Raw genomic sequence first — 24,923 nt, forward strand, 5'->3', positions numbered from 1 at the left:
AGTAAGTTTAGAGTCCACCTCTGAAAGGTGAGATAATTGGTGGTTTTTCTTTCCTAATTATAATTTTTCTATATTTCATATTTTCTACAATAATTGCAAAAATAAATTTTTAAAAATAAATCTAAAAAAAAAAACTCATGAACTCCAATTCTTAAATGTCTCCAAGGAAGACTATTTAATTATCTTCTTCTGAGTTCATTCCAAATGTCTTATATTTCTAATCTGGTGAGAAGGAGGCAAAAAGAAATTCAGAATATCTTTAAACGCAAGACGAGGTGGCAAATCGAGACCATGATGAGGATTAATCGAACTATAAGTGGCTACAACGGGAGTTATGGAGCCCCTGGTTGCCTGCCTTGTGGGGTTCAGGGACCAGCAGCAGTGGGCTCACCTAGGAGCCTGTTAGAAATGATGAAATTGGTCCCAACTCAGACCTACCAAATGAGAATCTGCATTTTAACAAGAGCCCCGAGCGATGTGTAAAACATACATTTGGAGACCACTGATGTAGAACTTTGGGTTGCAGGAATTTTAGTCAGCCTGTTTTATGCTGCCCTGGGGGTTGCATTGTTAAGACAGGCACTGTAAGTCACAGCTATTTTATTTTTCTACAGCCATCCATGGAAGATTAAAAACAAGTGCGGGTAATCATTTCTCAACTCTTTTCTACGTTGAGTTATTCTCGATTGAATGTTCATAATTTCAGATGATTCATCTTGGAATGTTACTAGAGAAGAATCTTGCTTGTCATTTAATGTCTTCATTCCAAACAGGTGTTTTCTCTGTTTAGTTCTGCTATGCAAAATCAAGAACTTGCTGTAAGGGAAAACACAGTGACAAAACTCATTGCAAAATTAGTTTGCTTCCAAGCTACCATGCTGCTTAATCTCACAGGCTGGAATTCCAGCAATGCTTTCTTCATGATTTTGTTAGTATTAGAAGCATATCTTTGTTTTGTTTTGTTTTGCTTTGCTTCATTTTTGCCCCATCCTGAACACAAAGTTGGGTTATACTGGCAGTTGTCATAATAGCTCATTACACCCCTATTTGACCAAGGATATGGGTTAAGGAATAAATCAGAGTCTTGATGGTTCAGTTCGTGCCACTCCTGGCTATTAGACGTGTGTCACTGAGCAAAGTTCCAATCAAAGCCGGTGGGGAGGCAGCGAGAGGTCACAGAGCATGCCTGTGCCTAATTGCCGGGCGGCCGACTAAAGGAAGTTTGTAATAAAAGGCTGTTAACTACCGGCCTTTCCAATCAGTGAAGCAAGAATACTAAGAAATTACATTTATCAACTAACAATTTGAAGGAAAAGCCTTAATGTAAATTTTTTTCATTCTCCACCCCTCATCCTAAAAAGAAACAAACAAACAAACAAAACAAAAAAAAAAACGCAATCAATCAAACAACCAAAAACCCCATAGAACATACAGTCAGTTTAATATTAAATCAGTTAGTATAGAATTCACAAAGTTTGCCTTTTACAGGGTAAAGGATAGGGAGGTTTTTTCCGATCATTAAAATGTTCTTCCCTAAAGAAACTTGTATAACCCACCCAATTTCTTTTAAATATGAATTTGTGAAGGAAAATTATTACCGTATTTATTTAAAAATGTACTTGTTATAGAAGAAATTAATTCTGTAAATCAAGCTTAATTAACCATTATATAACATATAAAATATCTCTTCAATAGATTTCCTGGGCACTTTCTCATCAAGTCTTCTCTGTATTGATATCCTTTCTATTTTTCTATCTCCCCCAACCCAAAACTGTTGGGAGAAAAAGTAGATTGAATCTTGGTTTTAGACACAGTGGTATCTGTGGTCCCAATTATTAACTGCTAGGTCACTTGATGTTGTAGCTATGAACCTCAGCTCCATTAGTACGCAGCTGGGCTGGAGCTGACCAGCCGTGGACAGCGCAAGGCCAGCTCTTGTGGCAGCCTCGTGAAATGCCGGCTGTCATTTCACCCTTTGACATAAGTGAATAACTGTTCAAAGTTTGACGGACTCCTGGCTAATCTTATTTATTAAACAAATTGTAGTTGTTATTTTCCTTTCAGAGTTTATTAGGGAATTCTAGTAGTATTTATAGCATCCTTTTCCTAAAAGCAACAGCAAAACAATTCAAAGGCACATACATACGAAGTTTTGTTTTCAATTTTGGGGCTTCATGCGTCTGACCTCCTAAATGTGTTCTGTGAGCTGTTATGTGTTCATGAACCACAGGTAAACAACCTTTCGTTGTTTAAACAATTAGGGGGAAGGAAGACTAAGATGTGGGACCCTGGGACAAGTACCTACAGACATATTTTTCTGCTCATATAGCTCCATTGTTAATAAAATGTTTTTTAAAAATATAATAAGGCTGGGCATGGTGGCTCATGCCTTTAATACCACCACTTTGGGAGGCCACCTGAGGTCAGGAGTTTAAGACCATCCTGGCCAACATGGTGAAACCCCGTCTCTACTAAAAACACAGAAATTAGCTGGGTTTGGTGGTGTGTGCTTGTAATCCCAGCTACTAGGGAGGCTGAGGCAGGAGAATCGCTTGAACCTGGGAGGCAGAGGTTGCCCTGAACCGAGATTGCACCATTGTACTCCAGTCAGCACTTAACCCCAATCACCACAGCACTTTCACATGTTTACAATTACCAGCGTCTAACAATCTTAAAAAAACATTGCTTTAGCTGAAATCTTAGTTTGATTTCACAGAGGCAATTTGTAACAGGACAATTAAACAATGACATCGGTGCCCTAAAAGTCAAAGCATTGTTTAGTAGTGAAAGCAGTTTGACACAGGTACATACACAATATGCTGTATAACTGAAGGCATGTCTTAATTCCTTTCTGCATTAATTTATTTTTTTGTTTTGAGCACTTACCCAGCAGCACAGTCTGGTGGATGCACTGGGAGGGTCTTCTCTTATTGGGAAAGAAGCTTGCATTCCTACCATGGGGGACTCTGTCAAAGACGAAGAAATCTATCTGATGAATATATTTACAGAATTATCACTACACAGACATATAAAGAGTAATGTGTATAATCGCTTCAAAATAAGTTCTTACTAGAATCCAATTAAACTAACCTTGCTGGTACCTCTTCTCCCACCTTGCTTTCAACTTTCCTTGCCCTTCTATTCCCATCTCAATTTAGAAAGAAAAAAAAAAACACACAAAAAAGGAAAAATAAATAAGAATCTTTGGCCTGTGGGGATATTTTATCCATCTCTTCTAAGGGATGAACTTTTATGCAGAGAAAGAACATTTGGCAGCTGCTTATAGAATATGCATGTCTTGAAGACAGTATATTTTTCACTTGAAGAGAATAATCATAGGTATATGTTGAAGAATAATGTAAAATAATTTCTTTGTGTAACAACTACAACAAATGCTTACATGGCACTAAGAATCACATACTTTTCTAAATGCTTTACATATATAGTGCAACCAATGCAAAATTGTGGATTAGCCCTTGAAATATAGAGGGTTATGTTAGGAGAAGGGAGTTTCTAATGAGAAGATCAGTTCTAGCAAGGCTGTGTGATCAAGCCAAAGACTTTAAACTTCATCAAATTCTGGAATTATTATTATGATTATTATTTCTTTTTTTGAGATGGAGTCTCACTCTGTTGCCCAGGCTGGAGTGCAGTGGCACAATCTCGGCTCACTATAACCTCCTCTGCCTCCTGGACTCAAGCGATTCTCCTGCCTCAGCTTCCGGAGTAGCTGGGACTACAAGCGCCTGCCACCACGCCTGGCTAATTTTTTGTATTTTTTGTAGAGACGGGGTTTCACCGTGTTAGCTAAGATGGTCTTGATCTCCTGACCTCGTGATCTGCCAGCCTCAGCCTCCCAAAGTGTTGGGATTATAGGCGTGAGCCAGCGCACCCGGCCTCTGGGATTATTCTAACTAGAGCAGTGATTTGACAGTATGCCGTTTGGAAATAGCTCGCTGGCTGCTCTGTGGGAGGCACTGGGTCTGGAGGTAGGGAGAGGACTGTGTGTGTGGAAGGAGGCTGAAGGAATTCAGGTGGAAGAGGGGAGATATAGATAATTGGGGGTGAGATGTGTACATATGTGGGTATTTAGGGGGAAATTCAGGACAGATGTCATGTTTTTGGCAAGTATAACTGGGCAAAAGCCAGTTAGCTACAGAGGTGAGATGGATGGTGAAATGACCGAGGCTGACAGGGCAGGACTCTGGTAACTGAAGAATCCCTGCCTAACAGAAGGCAGACCATGTTCTGAGCCTGCTGGATGTTGACATGGGAGATTTGGGGTCCAGGTTGGATGGATTTTTGCAAAGAACTGGAATATGGATTTTTCTGTAAGATGTTCTTCTTGTTGTTGCTTTTAAAATATTGACAGCTAATTCAAAAGTTTTATATAACATTAAGTTAGCCAAATAAAACACAGGGGCAGCTTGAATTGGGCTGGAGTGTCACAGTTTGTTGTTGTTTTTTGTTGTTGTTTTTTTTTTTCCAAATCTCTGGGGTAGGTGCTTGTATTACTAAGAAAGAAAGCAGGGACAAAAATAACGACATAGGTGTGTTTTTGTTTTCTCTCTGACTTACCCTATTTTCTGGGCCTGAAGGCATTAGCATATATTTAATTTAGTATGCATCTGTGTCAGGCACTGTGATAATCACTTCAGTTGCATTAGCAAAGCATGAGCTTAAAAAACCTTCCAACAGAACATCCACTCAATTATTTATTGGTTCTGCCAGGAGTCTAGAGCCTAGATAAAAATTTTCCAATATTATCCTTCTATACAGTTTACATCTACATGATTCTTAGGAAAAAATGCATTATGTGGATGTGTGTTTGAGTGTGCTGGAGAGTGGGAAGATCTGAAACAAGTCTTGAGTCTTTATTGAGAAGGAGCTAAATTTAGCAAGAATTTATACCTACTCGAAGGTTTGGAGGATTACCAAGATGGTGGACAAGGACCACTGGGGAATTTAGTGTCTGACTTATTCTGGTTCTTCATAAAAATATGTTTATTAACCGTTACTGGAAAAAACATAACTTTATGTTCATTTTCCTTAATGTCCTGTCTCATGTCTTGTAGCAAAAGGAATTTAATAATCCAAATGGGAAACCTCCATTACAGCTTGTGGGAGAGTGTTGAGTATTATTTTGAGAGAAATGGGACTTTTGTTGCAATATAATTCCAAAGCAGAAGTGTGACATCTGCATCCATATGACATGAGAATTCTCTTGATCAATGATTGAAAGGTCTAAACCCGAAATAGTAAGGCAAGTTTTAATTATTTTAAAAGATGACAAGATGATCCTTCTTTGTATTGAATTATTTCCAAACAAACTTTTGACATGCCTGAAGGGATAAATACACAGATTTCAGTTTAGGCATTTCATTAGCCAAGCAGGTGATAAACTCACAGTATATATTACATTTTTTTCACTGTTGTTAGGAAACATTAGTCTTCAGAATGTAAAGATGAAAAAGAAATAAAAATAATGGTAATCAAAAGCACAAGTTAGCAATATACATTTTTCACTCTTCTCTTCTCGTTCAATTTTGGATAATCTATTGATCTGTGGCCACCAGGAGCACATTGCCTGAGGGCCACCAGAAGGAATATGAAGTGTGGGAAAGTATTAGGGTTAGACTAACCTGGGTTTACATCAGTGATCTGCCGTTTACCAACTGTGTGGTCTTGAGCAAGACATTCAGCAATAAATCATACCACCTCACAGGATTGCAGTGAGGACTAGACATGATGAGTATTCACGGCTTAAAATATCAGTTGGGATTAATTAATGATAGTCATTCCTATTATTGTCATGATTATGATTTAGAGAATGACCCTTCAACACCTTTTTGAAAATTGATGTATTGGATTTGACCAGTGCTCCTATGAATGACCTTAAAAATTTAAAAATCTTTAAAAGTCCGAAAATCAGAGTTATGATTTTTTATCTGTTTTTTGTGGTTTAATTATATTTCAATTTTATGCCTTTGGTTTTCATAATTTTAAAAACTTGAATAACTGTATAAACTATGAGATCAAAATAACTAGTCTGTATTTAATGAGCATGTTAGTCTGGCTGTAAATAAGTTTAGGAGTGGACATTGAGATTAAAGTCTCCATTTTACTATTACACAAATGACTTACAAGAAGATTTCATTGTTGAGGAAACCAACTGGATAAAAAACTTACCTCCTGATGGTTTTGCAATGTGAATAAAAATGTTGGTTTACCTCCTATTAGGAAATGTTTAAATTGTGATCTCTCTAAATATTTTATTTTCTACATATTTATGGGTGTTTCAATAACTTTATATGTAACATGATTTCAATAGAATCATGTCAAATATATATGTTTATATTTAAGATTGTTCAAAGGAGGGAAATTTGTTTATATAGTAAAGAGCTAACTGCTAGTTAAAGAAGATATATATATCTTTGACATAAATGGTAAGCAGAGCAATAAAGTTCTTATGTACAAAATTGGAAAGTCAATTACAGTGTCAGAACAATCTGTTTTAAATAAACAGTAATTAGGGAGATACTTCTCTATTTCTACAAATTGGCTTGCATGGATTTCATTTTTTTACCTAATTGTAATTTCTAGATGTATGTTACTGATGATATATCCCCGTGCTTTACAATGTGTACTAGGTTACCTTTTTTTGCTACTGTCATTTGTAAGCAGCATCAGGGTCAAAGTCTGACCCTCATTTTGCAGATGAATCCCCAGGGAATTTTACTATCCTGAGGGCATCATTTTGTCCTTGAAGCAACATCAAAGTAAATGTGCTTTATTATAGCATGAAAGGTACGTCTTTACACTCCAAAAAAATATGTTCTAAGAATGTCAGTGGTAAAGATGAATTACCTATTCTGAATCTCTGTTCTCTGGAGCCTTTATAACATTTCAGAAGAACTGAAATGATTATAAATTTGAAATGAGTGATATCAAACTTCTTAATTTTGGCTATCATTACAATCTATTCAGTTGATTATGTGGCAGCCTTCGTTGATTTATCAGGAAGGAAACCTGAAGAAGAAAACTTTTCTTCTTATTTTAAATAAAATGCATGAATATAGTTTTGAGATACCCCATAGTTGTTTTATTTTTATTGCTATCCAAATGAGAAAAGTTAATGTGTATGGTCATATTATTATGAACTCACAGATATTAAGTAGATGGCTAGAAAAACCAATTTAATTTTACTGGTGAATGTTAAAATGTCTTTCCACCAGGAGTTTTCAGTAATACAAAGAAAGGAAGAAGGAAAGAAGGAAAAAAAAAGGATGAAAAGAAGAAAGGAAGGAATAAAGGAGAAAAGACTAGTTTTATTTTAATCATTCAGTCATGTATGATGGATAGAGGCATTTCATTATAAATAAAAAACTCAGTGGGATTAACTAGAAACACATGCGAAGGGCCTAAAGAAAGGAAAACGGGGCAACATGTGCAGGTTAAGCTGTTATTGCAAGTAACTTTTTAGCTTTTATAATTTTCAAATAATTTATTACTCTCAAATAAATAACTCAGGAAGGCATTTTCCCTGAAATGAACGTTTATTCTAAAGCATTATAGTTTATCAAAGAAATCTTATATTTCATGTCAGAAAATGCTTTCATATAGCATAAATAAGTGTGTATGTGTGTATCAGTGTCATTTATAGTTGACAGGTATAGTTATTATAGTTATTATTTTTTGGATATTTAATATAAAGATGTTTATGTGTGTGTGTGCACATGTGTGAAATGTTTGTTAGCTGTAGGTAGGTACAGCACTGCTTGTGTGAAAGTCGGGTGAGTAGAAGAGTCTAAGAGACATTTGATTCAGCTTAAGAACTGGTTTAATTCAGCATGTGAAGAACTAACATAAGAAAACAAAAAAAAAAAATTCTGGGCTCAGTGGCTCACACCTGTAATCCTAGCACTTTGAAAGGCTGCAGTGGGAGATAGCTTGAGGTCAGCCATTTCAGAGCAGCGTGGGCAAGTGATACCTCTGTCTCTACAAAATAAAAAATAGCCAGGTGTGGTGGTGTGCACCTGTAGTCCCAGCTACTTGGAAGGTTGAGGCAGGGGAATCACTTGAGCCCAAGAGTTTGAGGCTGCAGTGAGCTATGATCACACCACTGCACTCCAACCTGGGTGACAGAGTGAGACTCTGTCTCTAAATAAAATAAAAAATAATAAAAAGGAAAAAAAGCAGTATAGGTATTAAAAAAAGAATTAAGTAATGCCAGGAGCAGGGAGTGATAACTATTATAGTAACTGCTAGTTAATAGAAGAGTGAACATGGACGTTTCCATGAAGCGACAACCCAGAGAGCATCACTCTTCAGGTATCTGGAGTCTGCCAAGAGTGAGATCCAGATGCACTTAAGGCAAGTTCTACAAAACACAGGCAGAACGAGATCTTCATTGCGCTGGAGAGCTGAGAAATGGGATGTCAGATAGGATTTGAAGGAAAGCAGGGGCCTTCCTTGGACGAGAATTGGTGACTTCGGAGAAGCCAGTCAGACAGGGAGAGCACTAGGTTGGAAGAGATGGGCTTAGGGGAATAGAATAATGCCTGGCATCAAGTACTCATCTAGTTTTATTTCCTAAATTGCTGAGTTTTTTGTTTGTTTGTTTGTTTGTTCTTTTTAGAGAGACAGTCTCACTCTGTCATCCAGGCTGGAGTGCAGTGGTGTGATCTCGGTTCACTGCAACCCCCGCCTCCTGGGTTCAAGCAATTCTCCTGCCTCAGCTTCCCGAGTAGCTGTGATTACAACGCACCACCACGCCGGGTGCGTTGCTCATGCCTGTAATCCCAGCACTTTGGGAGGCAGATGACGAGGTCAGGAGTTTGAGACTAGCCTGGCCAACATGATGTGTTCCTATACTACCCTCTCATGTATCCCCCTAACCAGCCTGTCTGCAGCTCCAAGTTACTTCCATTGAAGTTGGTGTTCACATCACCGTTTGTGATGCAGTTGACATCTCACTGTGGAGATGTGGTGCATGAGAGTTGAGGGACAAAAATGCATCTCAAAGCCCAAGTCTTAAGAGAGTCTTCTGCCTTGCAACCTGGCACCAGCAGAAATGACAAGTGGTAAAAAAAAAAAAAAAAAAAAAAAAAAAAAAAAAAAAAAGCCTTTTTCCCAGGCACCTGTTTCTTTTTTTGCAGCAATAACTATTTGGCTAAGCTAAAATGTGTCTCTGGGTACATTAATGTTTTAGCTTACAGTCTATGGCTACTGTTTTCTGTTGCCCAATTGTGTGATGCTTAGTTTTCTTTATTAGGGCTTAGAAAACCAATGGGAGAAATCTATGGCTTACAGCAGCAATTACTTTTGTTAAAATAATCTTTGAGATGTAAACTGGCTTTGCTAGTGAATAACCTTGGTATAATATCTCTGGGCTTTGTATTCTTATCTGTAAAGTGGAAATAATATTTACCTTACAGATATATTGTAAGGAATTAACGAGATAAGTAAAGCACCTATCTTAATTTCTGGCATATGGCAAGCAGATAATAAATGGTAGCAATTGTTATTGTTAAGATTGAGTATATGGTAAGTGGATTGATTTATTCCGTTAGTTAACTGTGTCCCAAAATAAAATTTTTAAATTGGGAATAATAGATAAAGTCCACGTGGAATAATAGATAAAGTTTATTCAGAACCTTCTCTATAACGGAACATCATTCTATTCTGGATTTCACAATTTTTTTAAAGATAAAAAAGGTTTAATTAGATCCCATTTGTCTATTTTGGCTTTTGTTGCCATTGCTTTTGGTGTTTTAGTCATGAAGTCCTTGCCCATGCCTATGTCCTCAATGGTATTGCTTAGGTTTTCTTCTAGGGTTTTTATGGTTTTATGTCTAATATTTAAGTCTTTAATCCATCTTGAATTAATTTTTGTATAAGGCGTAAGGAAGGGATCCAGTTTCAGCTTTCTACATACGGCTAGCCAGTTTTCCCAGCACCATTTATTAAATAGGGAATCCTTTCCCCATTGCTTGCTTTTGTCAGGTTTGTCAAAGATCAGATGGTTGTAGATGTGTGGTATTATTTCTGAAGCCTCTGTTCTGTTCCATTGGTCTGTTTTTATCTGTTTTATCTGTTTTGGTACCAGTACCATGCTGTTTTGGTTACTGTAGCCTTGTAGTATAGTTTGAAGTCAGGTAGCATGATGCCTCCGGCTTTATTCTTTATGCTTAGGATTGTCTTGGAAATGTGGGCTATTTTTTGGTTCCATGTGAACTTTAAAGTAGTTTTTTCTAATTCTGTGAAGAAAGTCATTGGTAGCTTGTTGGAGATGGCATTGAATCTATGAATTACCTTGGGCAGTATGGCCATTTTCATGATACTGTTTCTTCCTATCCATGAGCATGGAATGTTCTTCCATTTGTTTGTGTCCTCTTTTATTTCGTTGAGCAGTGGTGTGTAGTTTTCCTTGAAGAGGTCCTTCACGTCTCTTGTAAGTTGGATTCCTAGGTATTTTATTCTCTTTGTAGCAATTGTGAACTAAAGAGCTTCTGCACGGCAAAAGAAACTACCATCAGAGTGAACAGGCAACCTACAGAGTGGGACAAAACTCCCAATCTACCCATCTGACAAGGAGCTAATATCCAAAATCTACAAAGAACTTAAACAAATTTACAAGAAAAAAACAATCCCAGAAAAAAGTGGGCAAAGGATATGAACAGACACTTCACAAAAGAAGACATTCATGTAGCCAACAGACACATGAAAAAATGCTTATCATCACTGGTCATCAGAGAAATGCAAATCAAAACCACAATGAGATACCATCTCATGCCAGTTAGAATGGCGATCATTAAAAAGTCAGGAAACAACAGGTGCTGGATGTGGAGGATGTGGACAAATAGGAACACTTTTACACTATTGGTGGGACTGTAAACTAGTTCAACCATTGTGGAAGACAGTGTGGCAATTCCTCAAGGATCTAGAACTAGAAATACCATTTGACCCAGCAATCCCATTACTGGGTATATACCCAAAGGATTATAACTCATGCTACTATAAAGACACATGCACACGTATGTTTACTGCAGCACTATTCACAATAGCAAAGACTTGGAACCAACCCAAATATCCGTCAATGATTGCCTGGATTAAGAAAATGTGGCACATATATACAATGGAATACTATGCAGCCATAAGAAAGGATGAGTTCATGTCCTCTGTAGGGATATGGATGAAGCTGGAAACCATCATTCTCAGCAAACTATCACAGGGACAGAAAACCAAACACTGCATGTTCTTACTCATAGATGGGAATTGAATAATGAGAATACTTGGACACAGGGCGGGGAACATCACACACTGGGGCCTGTCAGGGGCTGGGGGTCTGGGGGAGGGATAGCATTAGGAGAAATACCTAATGTAAATGATGAGTTGATGAGTGTAGCAAACCAATATGGCACATGTAGACCTATGTAACAAACCAGCACGTTGTGCACATGTACCCTAAAGCTTAAAGTATATATATATATATATATATATATATATATATATATATTATATATATATATTATATATATATATTATATATATAAAAGATAAAAAAGGAATACTTTGCAGAGCAGAAAATACAGTGTACTGATGATGTTCATGGTTGTCTGTTTATTTATAAATTATGCATGATTACAGGAGGACAACATGAAAACATATGACAAACATGACAGATTTTAATAAATTAAAAATGAAATTTGGAAACTATTTTGTAAAAAGGGACAAAAAAAAACCTTTCCAGGAGCATAAAGTAGGATCCTTATTGCAACTGAAAATTAAATTCACTTCAAATTTTCTTAGTATCTAAGGGAAAAAAATATATACTGATGAAGCAACTCTTCCGAAAAATAACTCAACATTATGGTTATTCTGTGAAATGGCTTGAGAACTTCTCTTGGATGTTTTTCACTATTACATTTAGATCTGGCTACAAACTTCATGCTGCTCTGCCTTCTGTGATGTCAAAGAGCATGCAGCTGAGATGTGCATGGCTTATATGCAAGTGAAGTCTAAAGAATAGTGTTGGTTCGCATAACTTTCCACTGTTACTCAAGTAACTGAGGCTAACCAACAATGAGGACAACACTTTTGTTTCCCTTTTTTTTTTCTGAGACAAGGTCTCACTCGGTCTCTCAGGCTGAAGTGCAGTGGCGTGTTAATGGTTCACTGCAGCCTTGATCTCCCTGGCTTAGGCGGTCCTCCCACCTCAGCCTCCTGAGTAGCTGGAACCACAGTGCACACCACCGTGCTTGGCTAATTTTTGTATTTTTAGTAGAGATGGAGTTTCCCTATGTTACCCAGACTGATCTCGAACTCCTGGGTTCAAGTGATCTGCCCACCTCAGTCTCCCAAGTGCTGGGATTACAGAATGAGCTACTGCACCCAGCCAGCACTTTCTATTAATACTTTAGCTTCTAGTCATGAGCTAGAAAGGGACTTGAATACAGTCACCCAGTTTCACTTCTCTGGGGGTCTCTGACTCACGTTCATTTGGTACAGAACCTTATAGACAGCATATGGGGAAAAATTTTTTGAACTGAATTGAAAATGTAATAAAATGCTTGGGGAAGTAAATCAGTGCTATTTAAAAATATTTATGTTGACATAGCCTCAGGAATTGCAGGTTCTCATAGTCATGATAAAGTTCTCCCTTTGAGAGCTCAGACATGAAGTAACTGAAGTAAGTTCAGGTTTTGCTTCTGCTAATTACTAGCCATGTGACCTTGGGCAAGTTTCTTAAGTTTGCAAAAAAATCCAGTTTCCTCATCCATAAAACCTGAAAAATAATATTACCTGCCTCATAGAGTTATCGTTTATATTAAATGTGATTATTTATGTAAAATGTTTCATATAGCACCTAGCACCTAGTAAACAGTCAAAAATCTAATTTCTACTATGGCTAATTGGATGTTTAATACAGTCCATTACTGAGGTCATCTTTACTGGATTTGAGTGACAATTTAAAATTTTAGATCAAATAAATATTACAAATATGCAAAATGTAAAATGGTACAATCAAATAAATATTTATATGGAAGACTTACTTCATTAAGATTTTAGCCTGCAATACATGATTGAGAATTTTATTTGGGCAATATCCTCAATTGTGAAAAGAGGGGTTCAGATTCAATAATCACCAAGGTGCTAATATTTAAATTCTACATAGTACTAATTTTTAATTGAGAAATCTAGTAAGAAATTTATATTTATAATGATATTCAAATTAGATGTCTGATTCATTACTTATATTTATTATTTAGATTCATCCAAATATTCTAGGCATAAGTATCTTAGCCTAATACAAAACCAACTTGTTGAGATAGAACTTAGAACACGTATTGGGAAAATTTTGAAATAAACTCTAACTAGCACTGCAAAAACTTTTTTTTCCTCTTTATTTTTTGTGGTTAGACAGTGGATGTATGTATTTATGGGGCACATGAGAGTTTGGTACAAGTACGCATTGCATGATAATCACATCATGGAAAATTCAGTATCCATCCCCTCAAGCATTTATCCTTTGAGAAAACTTTTTTGAGTTTGTTTCCAATGGGTATGTCCTTCAAGTGTACCATTATGCTTCCTTTATTTTAGAGGGAAAAAAGGGAACAAAGGAAGTAAGACGTAGTGAGAGAGACCAAAATAGAAAGACTCTGGAACTCTTGCCAAAGAAATCACTGTGGTAGATTTGCAACCTGATTTCTAGACTGGAATTGTTCAGATGAAGTCAGATAAACTTCACAGAAACATCTGTACTTTATAGCGTTGATCTGAAACACCAAACACTCTGGCAGTTCTCCCATTCCTCTCTCTAGTTTTCTCCAAAGTGAGTGTATGAAAGCTCTGTCCTCCACCACTGCTGCAAACCTCTAATTCCCAATTATGTAACGGTTCCAAAAAGCATATACCATGCGACTCTGTGCGAGTTAGACTGAAAGACAAAAGTTTGACTCTTTAAATTTATGTTTAGTTATTTATTGTCCAACATCTATTTTAGAGCATAGTCCTTCTTCCTTAGGCCCTCCCTTAAATCACTCAACTGATACCCAAGTCATATATTGAATGATTTTTCAAAAAAAAAGTAGCATTTATTTATTGAAGAAATCATAATTGCCTCTAATTATACACAGTGATGTTATGATAAATGCATTCAGTGTGGAATGATTGAATCAAGATAACATATCCATGAACTTAAATAATGATCATTTATCCCTCCTGTCTAACTGCAACTTCGTGCTCTTTGGCCAACATCTCCCTATTTTCTCCACTCCCAGCCTCTAGTAACTACTAGTCTACATTCTGTTTCTATGAGTTCAATTGTTTTAGCATCCAGAAATAAGTGAGAACATGTGGTATTTGTATTTTTGTGCCTGCATTATTTCACTTAGCATAGTGTCCTCCAGGTTCATCCATGTTGTCACAAATGACAGGCTTTCCTTCTCTTTTATGGCAAAATTGAATTCCATTGTGTGTGTGTATACACACACACACACACACACATATACATATCCTAAGGACCTGAAGTCAATATTCAAAGAGATGTATGCACTCCTATATATATATAACATATATAACAACATTTGATTGTTATATATCAATGATTGATTCAGTCATTCTACACTGATTCCAAATGTTGTGTGTGTGTGTATAACATATATATATATACATTTTCTTTATCATTCATACATTGATGGATACTTGGGCTGATTCCATAACTTGGCTATTTTAAATAATGAGGCAATGGACACAGGAGTACATATGTCTCTTTGAATATTGATTTCAGGTCCTTAGGATATGTACCCAGAGGTGAGATTGCTGGATGTAAATTCTTTTTAGCATCCTCTTATTCAAACACTCATAGTCTGTGTTATTCCTCACTGCAATGAATAATAAACCCAGATTTTTAGATTGAAAATTGTTCCCAGTATTTAACATACTATTTTTGCTTTTTAAGATCTGGGATTTTCCTTTCATGATACAGTTAGTGGGTTCCAACCCTGCCTGGGTTCATAGTCTCTGCCCTAAAACACACAGAGTAGTTGGTGCAATGGGAAACATTGACATCACCCAGGAATGAGATGCACGTTATCATGAGATTGGGCTTAGAATAAAATCCAGTGGAATATACAAATATAAGGGGAGCTTAGTGGAAGATAAGCTGACAGAAGAACCTGAGAACAAAGAATAGAAGATGTAAGATAAGGTAAGGGAGAGGTGGTGTCAGGAAATTTGAAAAGTGTTACAGGTTGCAGAGACGTGCAATGAAATAAGGAATGAAAAAAGAAATATCTACTGGATTTCACAATTGGATGTGTTGGGGAATTCCTGGATGGACTTACAGGAGAAAGCCAGCATTTGTAGAAGTGGAGGAGCAAGTGGAGGGTGAGAGGGTGGGGTAAACGACTCTCCACTGGAGGCAATGAGAGATGGGCTGGAAACCACAGGGAGGCAGAAGTCAAAATTTCTATTTCTATGTTTCTAACAGAGGAAAAACTTCAGCATTCATATAAATCATGGGGAAAGAGAAGAGAGAGAGGGAGGCTGGAGCTAAAGGCAGAGATAACGACAGAGAAAGAGTAGAGATCTCAAGAGAGACGAGAAAAGTCCGTCTGGGACATGCATGGAAGGAGAAGGCTTCTACTAAGGAGAACCAGCCCTTTCGTGGTCTGAAGATGCCATGATTCTGGACACAGGTTATTTTGTCAGAGCTCAAGAGGGAACAGGCAGGAAGGTAAGCAAATTCCCACCTAACGGCTTCATTCTTCTCCGTGACACTGAAAGGGAAGCTGTTTACTGAGACTATTGGGGGAATATGGGAATTAGTAGCTGCAGGAGAGTGATGGAGACTTTTTAGTAAAGATTTATGCTTTTATTTTCTAGCTGAATATTTTATTTTCTTATTCATAGATTTTGCTTAGGAGATAGGAGATGAAAGCTGCTGGCATGAAGTTGGATGAGCTCATTTCTTCTGTTAAAAGGCTTTACTGGCTGTGCAGTCTCTGAGACTGAAGTTGCTCATGTGGGTCATGAGCAAGCAGCTGCTTTAAGGATTTGATCTTGGGTTCTCAGGACCTCTCTGGTGCCTCTCTGGAGCAAGTCCCTGCATTGACGGATGCAACCTGTAGCACAGAGCAAGTCAGGCAGGGAGAACAATGCCTACTGTCTCTTCAAGATGCTCAGGAGTGAAAAATACAGAGACGTAAAAATGTAGAATTATACTCAGATAGTGATAAACAAAGCATCAGTAAATCATTTAATGTAACTCATTGGAACCTGAATTTAACCCAATGTTATGGGGATTGCACAACTTTTCTATATTTTACAAACCATCCCCTTGGAAATAATTATTTGGAAATCATTATTTAACATGATAAAATTAGGTCATAGGTCACACTCATACATAGTCACATGTACTCATTACTTTAATTGCAAACCTATGATAATTTGTTGGTGAAATAAGAAGATGTGAAAAGGTGCCGTGGGAACAAATTTTCCTTCCATATTTCAATTCAAGCCATCATTGCGAGTAGACTAAAATAATTCATATTTCTGCTGAAAACTACCTAGGGTTATCACATAAAATTCAGGACATTCAAATTAATTTGAATTTCAGATAAACAAAGAATAGATTTTTAGCGTTAAGTGTGCCCCAAATATTGCATGGGACATAGTTATAGTAAAAATATATTGTTCTTTATTTTAAATTCAAATTTAATTGAGTATCCCATGTTGTTATTTGCTAAATATGATTACCCTAAAATCTCATTGCTCATAACTCGGTTTTATGGATATAGAACCATTGCAGGAAAGTGGATGACTAAAGCAGCCTTACTAAGACCTCTCCTAATGCGCTGCTGAAAGAGAAGTGCACATTTTAACCAGCTTCCTAAAATATGGACCCATCATTATCATTTTCCTTTTCAAAAGATTCCAATGCGAGTAAAACATTGAATTGGAATATTTTGGATTCCCATTTTGCTTCTGAGCTTATTAGCAGGATTTCTCTGGATCATCTCCAGCCTGAGATAGCTGAGGAAATAGATTATATCAAAGGGAGAATTCACAGCATCAACAACAGCAAGCATGATGATTTGTTCAGATATGCTGTAGTACAACTGAAGACACAGGAATTGAGGAAGAAGAAGATCCAGTCTCTCTATTGTCTTGCCTTTGCACCTAGAAACATGCTTGTTTTAAGGTGAAATTGTTCTAGGAGTTTGTGTTCTGCTTTTCCCGCCTTCCCTTGCCCCACCAGCATACATACACACATGCACGCACTCGTGCACACACACACACACACACACACACAGAGTCATAGAGCTGGCAATTTTGATTTAGAATACCTTTTTTAAATTTTTATTTATTTATTTAGGCACATGGTCTAAGCCTTAGAGGAATACGCCCCAAGATGTCACCAATGCCAGTGATTCTATTTGCAGCCATAGGCCCTTGTGGTCCGGGCATTGCTACTCTTTGCTAGTATTATGTTGGTAGGCAGGGTTTCCTCTTTCCAAAATGATGATATAAATGAAGTTTATTTTTCTATTTATTATTCTTTATATGCTCTTCATGCCTTCTTGTTCTCTCTTTCAGTTTGATGGAAATCATGTGTCTTTTCTTAAAACCCACCCTCCCCAACACCAAAGCTGTTACCTTCCTTCCCCTATCAACACATGCTCTCAGAAAAGGGTCCTACATCCCCTTCACTCAGAGGTGTGAGTCTTGAACAAGCTAAAAATGGCAACTTACTCTGCTGGGCGCAGTGGCTCACGCCTGTAATCCCAGCACTTTTGGAGACCGAGGCAGGTGGATCACCTGAGGTCAGGAGTTCGAAACCAGCCTGGCCAATATGGCGAAACCCCGTCTCTACTAAAAATACAAAAATTAGCCGGGTACGGTGGTGGGTGCCTGTTAATTCCAGCTACTCGGGAGGCTGAAGCAGGAGAATGGCTTGAACTCAGGAGGCGGAGGTTGCAGTGAGCTGATATCAAGCCATTGCACGCCAGCCTGGGCAATGGAACAAGGCTCTGTCTCCAGAAAAAAAAAAAAAAAAAAAAAGCAACTTATTTTTATATTTTTATACTTCTTCCCTTACAGACCTCACAAAAGAAGCAACTCCAATCCTGAAGAAGGTGTTTCTTAGCAGCTGTTGGGAGGGGACAATATACAAAGAGGAAAAGTCTTCTGAGGACATGGGAGACAGTATTTGGATGGCTCTATATTCTCTCTCCATACCATACTGCTTCGAACCCAAGAGTCTGTAGGAAAAACACAGTCTGTACACACATGGGCTCAGCTGCTTATATTTTCGACCTGTTCTATTGCTGTTTAATTGGCTATATCATGGCTGAGGACTGAAATGCTTGATGACTAGATACAGTGAGTTCTCACTTCACGTCATCCACAGGTTCTTGGAAACTGTGACTTTGAGTGAAGCCACATATAATAAAACCATTTTAAAAAAATCATCCACACTATAACTAAACAACATTAAACCAAAGGGCATTATTTGAGGACCTACTGTACATTTCGCTTACGGTCATGGTTTCCAAGAACTTACAGATGATATTAAATGAGGACTTACTGAGGTTACTTCTTTTTTAAAAATTAAATTGATTTTCATAAGTTTTGGGGCAATGGGTAATATTTGGTTACATGCCCAAGTTCTTTAGGGGTGATTTGTGAGATTTTTGGTGCACCCATCACCCAAGCAATATACACTGTAACCCAATTTGTAGTCTTGTATCCCTTATCCCGCTCCCACCCTTTCCCTCTGAGTCCCCAAAGTCCATTGTATCATTCTTATGCTTTTGCATCCTCATAGCTTAGTTGCCACTTATGAGTGAGAATATACGATGTTTGGTTTTCCATTCCTGAGTTACTTCACTTAGAATAATAGTCTCCAGTTCCATCTAGGTTGTTGCAGATACTCAAACTCTGCATACACCTGATGGTGAGAGAAGAAGTAACTTAAGGGACTTCAGACAGTCAGAGTCCCAGCATGAATGGTGAAAGGTGAACAATAATTCAGGCTCCTAGAGTTGAAAGAAACATCTGACTTACAAAAGAGAAAACCGAGATCTAGAAACAATAAGCAACTTATCCGAAGTCAGAACTATTTAGTAACAGAAATAAAGATAAAATACAGGCTTCCAAATAGTCTTCTTTAGTTCTAATTTAAAGACCAATGTATTTTATCGTACGTGTACCTAAAAGTTTATTAAAAAGCACAGCAAGCTAAAAAGTAATTTTACAAACAGTAGGGACATGTAAAACAAAAATATTTTTCAAGGAAACAAAACAAGACCCTTTAGAATAATATTTTAGGTTGGTCAGAAATGCAACTATTTCAACCCAATACATTTAATTACAGATAATTTTATAATTAAAACTTATCTTTACTCTAAATAAATAATAGCCAAACTTTGCTAATATGAATTAAGGTCCAGGCAATTGGACTTGTATTTAAAGAAATGTCCAGATTTGTCATTAATTAAGTTGAAATTATTACAGCCACTTTTTTCCTTTAATTTAGTAATGATTAAGAATGGCATGTTGCTCAGAGCTAAGGAACAAAGAACAGGTATGCTGTCTTATGATTAGAGAGCAAGACTAGGAGCCAGAACTTGTGAGCCTAATTAGAGAATTTTGTAAAGCACTTTGAAGATGGAAAGAACTATAAAATCCCAAAGAATATTGATATTGCCAGTCTCACTCTTAGTTCTGGCACTAACTTGCTGTGTGGTCTTGAGAAAGAAGAGAGAGAAAGCAATTGTTAACTTTGAACACAAGGATGCAATGATATATTTTGCTTCAATTTTACTGTTTTGTTTTTTATTTTAAATATCATTCTAATGAGCAAGAAAAAAAATAGAGACAAAACAATTTTTCACCTTAAATAATATAGTAGGCTTTTAGCCTTAACCACTTGTCTGGAAAATTCCAACTGCATTTCACTTAATTTTTTTTTCTCTTAATATAGGCAGGCCTTACTTTTTATCATAATGTACTCCTTGAAGCTGACACTTAACATCTTATGTTTCATGAGAATTACCTACTACTTATTAAAAAAAACGCAGATTTCAGAGCTAGTATTCTAACATAGGTATTCCAAATACCCTAGTTTAAGGAATAATGTATAAGAAACACCTTAAAGTCAGTGGTCAAAAGCAGCCAAGTGGTCAATAAGTTTGCACAACTGCAATCCAGGCATGCAAACTTATTGTCTTCATTTGCTTGAAGGGTATTTGAGGTTTTAATATTTGCACAGTGGCATTGTGCTGACTAGCTACTAATTTCTAGGGTTTCAAAAATAGGTTTAAAACATGATTATTATAGAAAAAGGCATTTTTATCCCTTAAAATTTCCAAACAACTAAAAGAAATTAAATTCCTTTAAACTGTATAAGACATATTTAACATGCGAATGCATTTTGATATTCTCTTCTATTTCTCTCTTACTCTTGATGGTTTTCTAATGACCCTGAGTTAGGAGGTCTGATGTCCACATGTGACAGGGAAAACACCTCCTTGAACTCTGCCTAACACTTGGTGATGACTTCTAGTTTTTCAGAAGCAACCCAGAAAGCAATGTGGAGGAAATAATTTAAGTCGATGCTTTCTTTCAGAAATAAATGTTTCAAAGATCATATCCAACTGGCCATGGGACAGTAGCATCAAAATATTAAGATCATAACTCCCCAGCAAATTGCAACAGATGTGCAAGACATTTATCCTCAGGGACTGAAAACTCACTTTGAAACGACACATAAAGCTCCAAATTTCAGAGACCACAAGCTCCTTGGCTTACAGTGCACCTAACGTGTCAATTGAGAGGTGTGGAGTTCTCAAGCTGCGCAGAAAGCAATTTAGCTTTCATACCTGGTGTTCTTGTGCACCCTGACTAGAGGAATCCAAGTGCATAAGTTGTAATCTTTCCAAGAGCAGTAGGTTGATATCAAAGACTTCAGTGAAGCAGGGAATTGTGGCAGTACTTCAAGGAGCGGGATTGCAATTAACTCTTAAATACAGATTGAAGGAATGCCCTGCTTGGTTGCTGCAGGCTTTGCTTGTGCTTCAGAGATGAATGAATGGGAAGCACAGAGCATGCAGAGATGATAACCTGCCAGGCTGCAGAGAGTGTGGGCAGAGAGAAAAGTCACAGAGTTGATGGGAACATGTACTCGTTGAAATGGGTTTTGAAATTGGTCATACAAAATATTTTATACAATGTGATAAACCAAGGCTCTGTTTTCCAATTTTATTGACCAGAAAAAAAATTCAAAATCCTTTTCATGTTATTTTTCCTGTGTGAATGTGTGTGTGTGGAGTAAGAGGAGTGTATGTGTGTGGAATGTGTGTGTGTTGGCGGGGTGGGGTGAGGAATGTGGTTCTGCTAACAAGATGACTCTGACCTGGTTATGTGTGGGTAGCAAGACGTGAATAAATGTCACCTAGTAGGGAACTGTTAGCGACTTCCCTTAGCACAAAGTGAGTGTAGTGGCACTATTTGGGGGACTGTAGACTTGTAGGATAGACCGAAATTAAGCTAAGGAATATATTGTCTAGTAGGAAATGCATTCCAGCTTTTTGGGAACAGGCGATAACAATAATAACAACACCACACAGCATTATTCTTCCAAAAAGAGTCCAATTGACTAAAGAGAGTTTTCCTAAACTCACAGCAGGAACTGAACCTTTTCAGAAAGCAAACTTGATTGCATATAATCAACTCAAATTACTTTCTTAATTAATAACCACTTAGAAAAGCAACTCAGTAGACATAAACAACTGTAGGTCACTTTCTCTCTGTCTCAGGCTTTGCAGTTTTCAACCATGACAACATCATCCAGTTCGCTGCAGTTGTCTTATGTTGCCCTGTCTTCTTGTGTCTGGACAGAAGTGGGACTTAATTAAGGGAGAATAGCTTCTTTTGGGGGCATTCTTTCCTTGTGCCAGGGATATAGCACCAGCCAAGAGTTTTCTTTTTTTTTTTTTTTTTTTTTAATCATTTTCTGGGTCCAGGCACCTGTTTCTGCCTTAGCTGTAAATCCCAGGTAAGAACGTTCTGTGTATGGGCACATATGTATGTGTCTTCATACAGGGTTGAGAGCAAAACACTCCGTGTAGCCATTCCACTAACACGTCCAGGCAAGTGATAACAAAAATACACTCAATCTAGAAGAAAAAGAAATAGGAAATACAATTTAAAAGTCATCTTGCATTCTGAATGGTGTGTAGAGATAGCGAGCATGTTTTTCTAACCCACAATTGGGTGTTACGGACAGTCAGAATGTATCATATGATTTTGGAACAGCGTATTTTATGTTTTGAAAGTATTCTAAATTTGTAATTCATGACCATTGAATATATAAAAATGGGGTGTGTTTCCTAGTGCCCCATTTAGTTTTTCTCTATCAAACTAATATGACAATTGTATGAGAATTTTTATTGCCAAAACTGGGAAAACTGCCTTTTTTTCTCTGCTGGCTGCTTTTTGCAGTTCCAGTGATGGGTGTCAGAAGTACCTGTTTTCTCACAGAACTCACTGTGCCTTCTATCTCGAGTTCATCACGAGGATGATGCTCCATTCCTAGGAAAGGTATTCCGACCCTAGTGGTGTCAGGACTAGGCTTGGTTCTGTAGTAACAGAGACTCAGGTATAGTGAATTAAATAACATCAAAGTTTACTTAGTTCTCATACAAAAGAAGTCCAGTAGAGATAATAATGTAAATTTCAAGGCAGTAACCATCCTATAGATAGCAATTTTAAATGACTAAAAAAATGGAAAAGAATAAAGCAATTATTTTAAGGTGTTGGAAAGAGACCAAATGCATGCAGAAATTGGAGGGGATTCAATAATTGAGGTAAGGAAGCTACATTGGGATATAACCATGTTGATACAGCTTTTCCTCTGAGGGGACTTCCAGTTCTTAAGCAGCAACATCTAGAACTCAACCAGAAACTTCAGCTTTTTGGGTTTGAGATGTTAAGAAAACAGAATTCAGGACAGCCATACTGTTTGTGTGATTGTTTATATTATTTTTCTTTTTTTCCTATTTTATTGTTTATTTATTTTATTTTAGTCTTGCTAAGTTGCTCAGGCTGGTCTTGAAATCCTGGGTTCAAGCAATCCTCCTATCTCAGCCCCTTGAGTAGCTGGGATTACAGACATGTGCCACTGCACCCAGCTAGGGCATTGGCAATATTTAGAAGTGAAGAGGGAAATCTTAAGCAGAAAGGTAAAACAGAGGAGAGGAGCTTCAAAAATATGCATTCGAGTGCTGAGCAAATCTTTGGTTGGCACTGTGCATTCATGAGGGAATATAAGGAAACCAGTGGAAAGCCACAACTGGAACCCCCTTAAGGAATAAAGTCTTGGTCTCAGGATTAAAGGACTCATTTCAGAACAAGGGCAAAATCAACACAGAATCACACGAGTGAAGTTAAGACCATCTTTCCACAAGTACATAGTAATCAAACAGAAATTTAATTGCCTACAAGATCAAAATTCACCACTTTTCTGAGGAATCCATAGAATCTCCAAACTTGAATTTTTAAAGAGTGTCATTCGAAATTTCAAGTATAAATGAAGATTATTAGACATATGAAGAAACAGGAAAATGTGATTCGTGTTCAGGAGCAAAATAAGTCAATAGAAATAGACTTTAAGAAGACCAAGATGCTGAGATTAGCAGATAAGACTTTCAAGGAATTGAAGGAAAACAACAGTTGTAATGAATGAAGAGATGGGATCTGTCAATAGAGATATAAAAACTATAAGCAAGAATGCAAGGAAGATTTTAAAAGTGAAAAGCGAAAAATCTGTTGCATGAAAATAACTTATAGGATGAAAATTTATTTCAATTAAAAATGTATTTAACAGTTCTAGGAAACTAATACAATTTCCATCCCACCCCCATCTGTACAATTGATTCCGGAGTCAAGATCCTAGGAGCAAGTAAAGATCTTTGGCTTAGGATCCCATGGTGTTTCTATCATGGAAATCTTTAGTAGTTTTTAATACTATCCAACCTGACTTTTTATTCATTGGCTCTAAATGGTTTAATGCAACTTTCCTCACTAGACATGTTTCTAAAAACATTTCATGCAATGTAAAATTGTATATTAAAGAAAATTTTTAGAGAACTTCTTGACTTTTTATAACACTTAATAAAGGTAGTTGGATAGAAGAAGAAATTAAGAAGATGGCTATGATATATGATCATATTGAATATGACCACTGCGTTTGTCAATGCACATTTAAATTTTGCTAATTTTTAAAATCATCATTCACAACTTAATTTAAGGATCTCTTCATATGTAGCAGTTCAACGTATTCAAAAGTAGTATAAAATCAACCAATATGCTAGTACTATGTTTTGATAAGGCAATTAAAACTTCAGTATTAGCCAAATCTGACGATAGGAGAGTTTGCTCATTTGTGTCAAATATTTTAAATCAAACAAAATAGATATGGTGGGAATGGAAAAGCATTTTACAAGCATTTGTATGGTATAAAACAAAGGAAATTTGTGGTTGTGAGTGGTTTTTTTTCTGTTATTAAAAAGTAGTCACGCCTATTTATTTCAGGGCTGAACAAACCGAAGTGATTTTTAAGAAGCAGGATACTCTTCAGTTTTTTTTTTTCTTTTATTATTATTATTATTATTATTATTATTATACTTTAGGTTTTATGGTACATGTGCGCAATGTGCAGGTAAGTTACATATGTATACATGTGCCATGCTGGTGCGCTGCACCCACCAACTTGTCATCTAGCACTAGGTATATCTCCCAATGCTATCCCTCCCCCCTCCCCCCACCCCACAACAGTCCCCGAAGTGTGATGTTCCCCTTCCTGTGTCCATGAGTTCTCATTGTTCAATTCCCACCTATGAGTGAGAATATGC

General features: G+C 37.0%; 1 long non-coding RNA gene across 1 annotated transcript in view; it reads right to left on the minus strand.

Moving 5' to 3' along the window:
* Positions 1-203: 203 nt before the first annotated feature.
* LOC134762030 (uncharacterized) overlaps positions 204-24,923 on the minus strand; it is a 30,565-nt gene continuing 5,845 nt past the window's right edge. The window contains exons 2-3 of the long non-coding RNA XR_010141477.1: positions 2,887-2,966; positions 204-816 (exon numbers count right to left, since the gene is read on the minus strand). This is a non-coding gene — a long non-coding RNA (uncharacterized LOC134762030). The remainder of the gene's footprint in view (positions 817-2,886; positions 2,967-24,923) is intronic.

The sequence above is a fragment of the Pongo abelii genome, chromosome 8 (genome assembly GCF_028885655.2).
Source record: "Pongo abelii isolate AG06213 chromosome 8, NHGRI_mPonAbe1-v2.0_pri, whole genome shotgun sequence".
NCBI lineage: Eukaryota > Metazoa > Chordata > Mammalia > Primates > Hominidae > Pongo > Pongo abelii.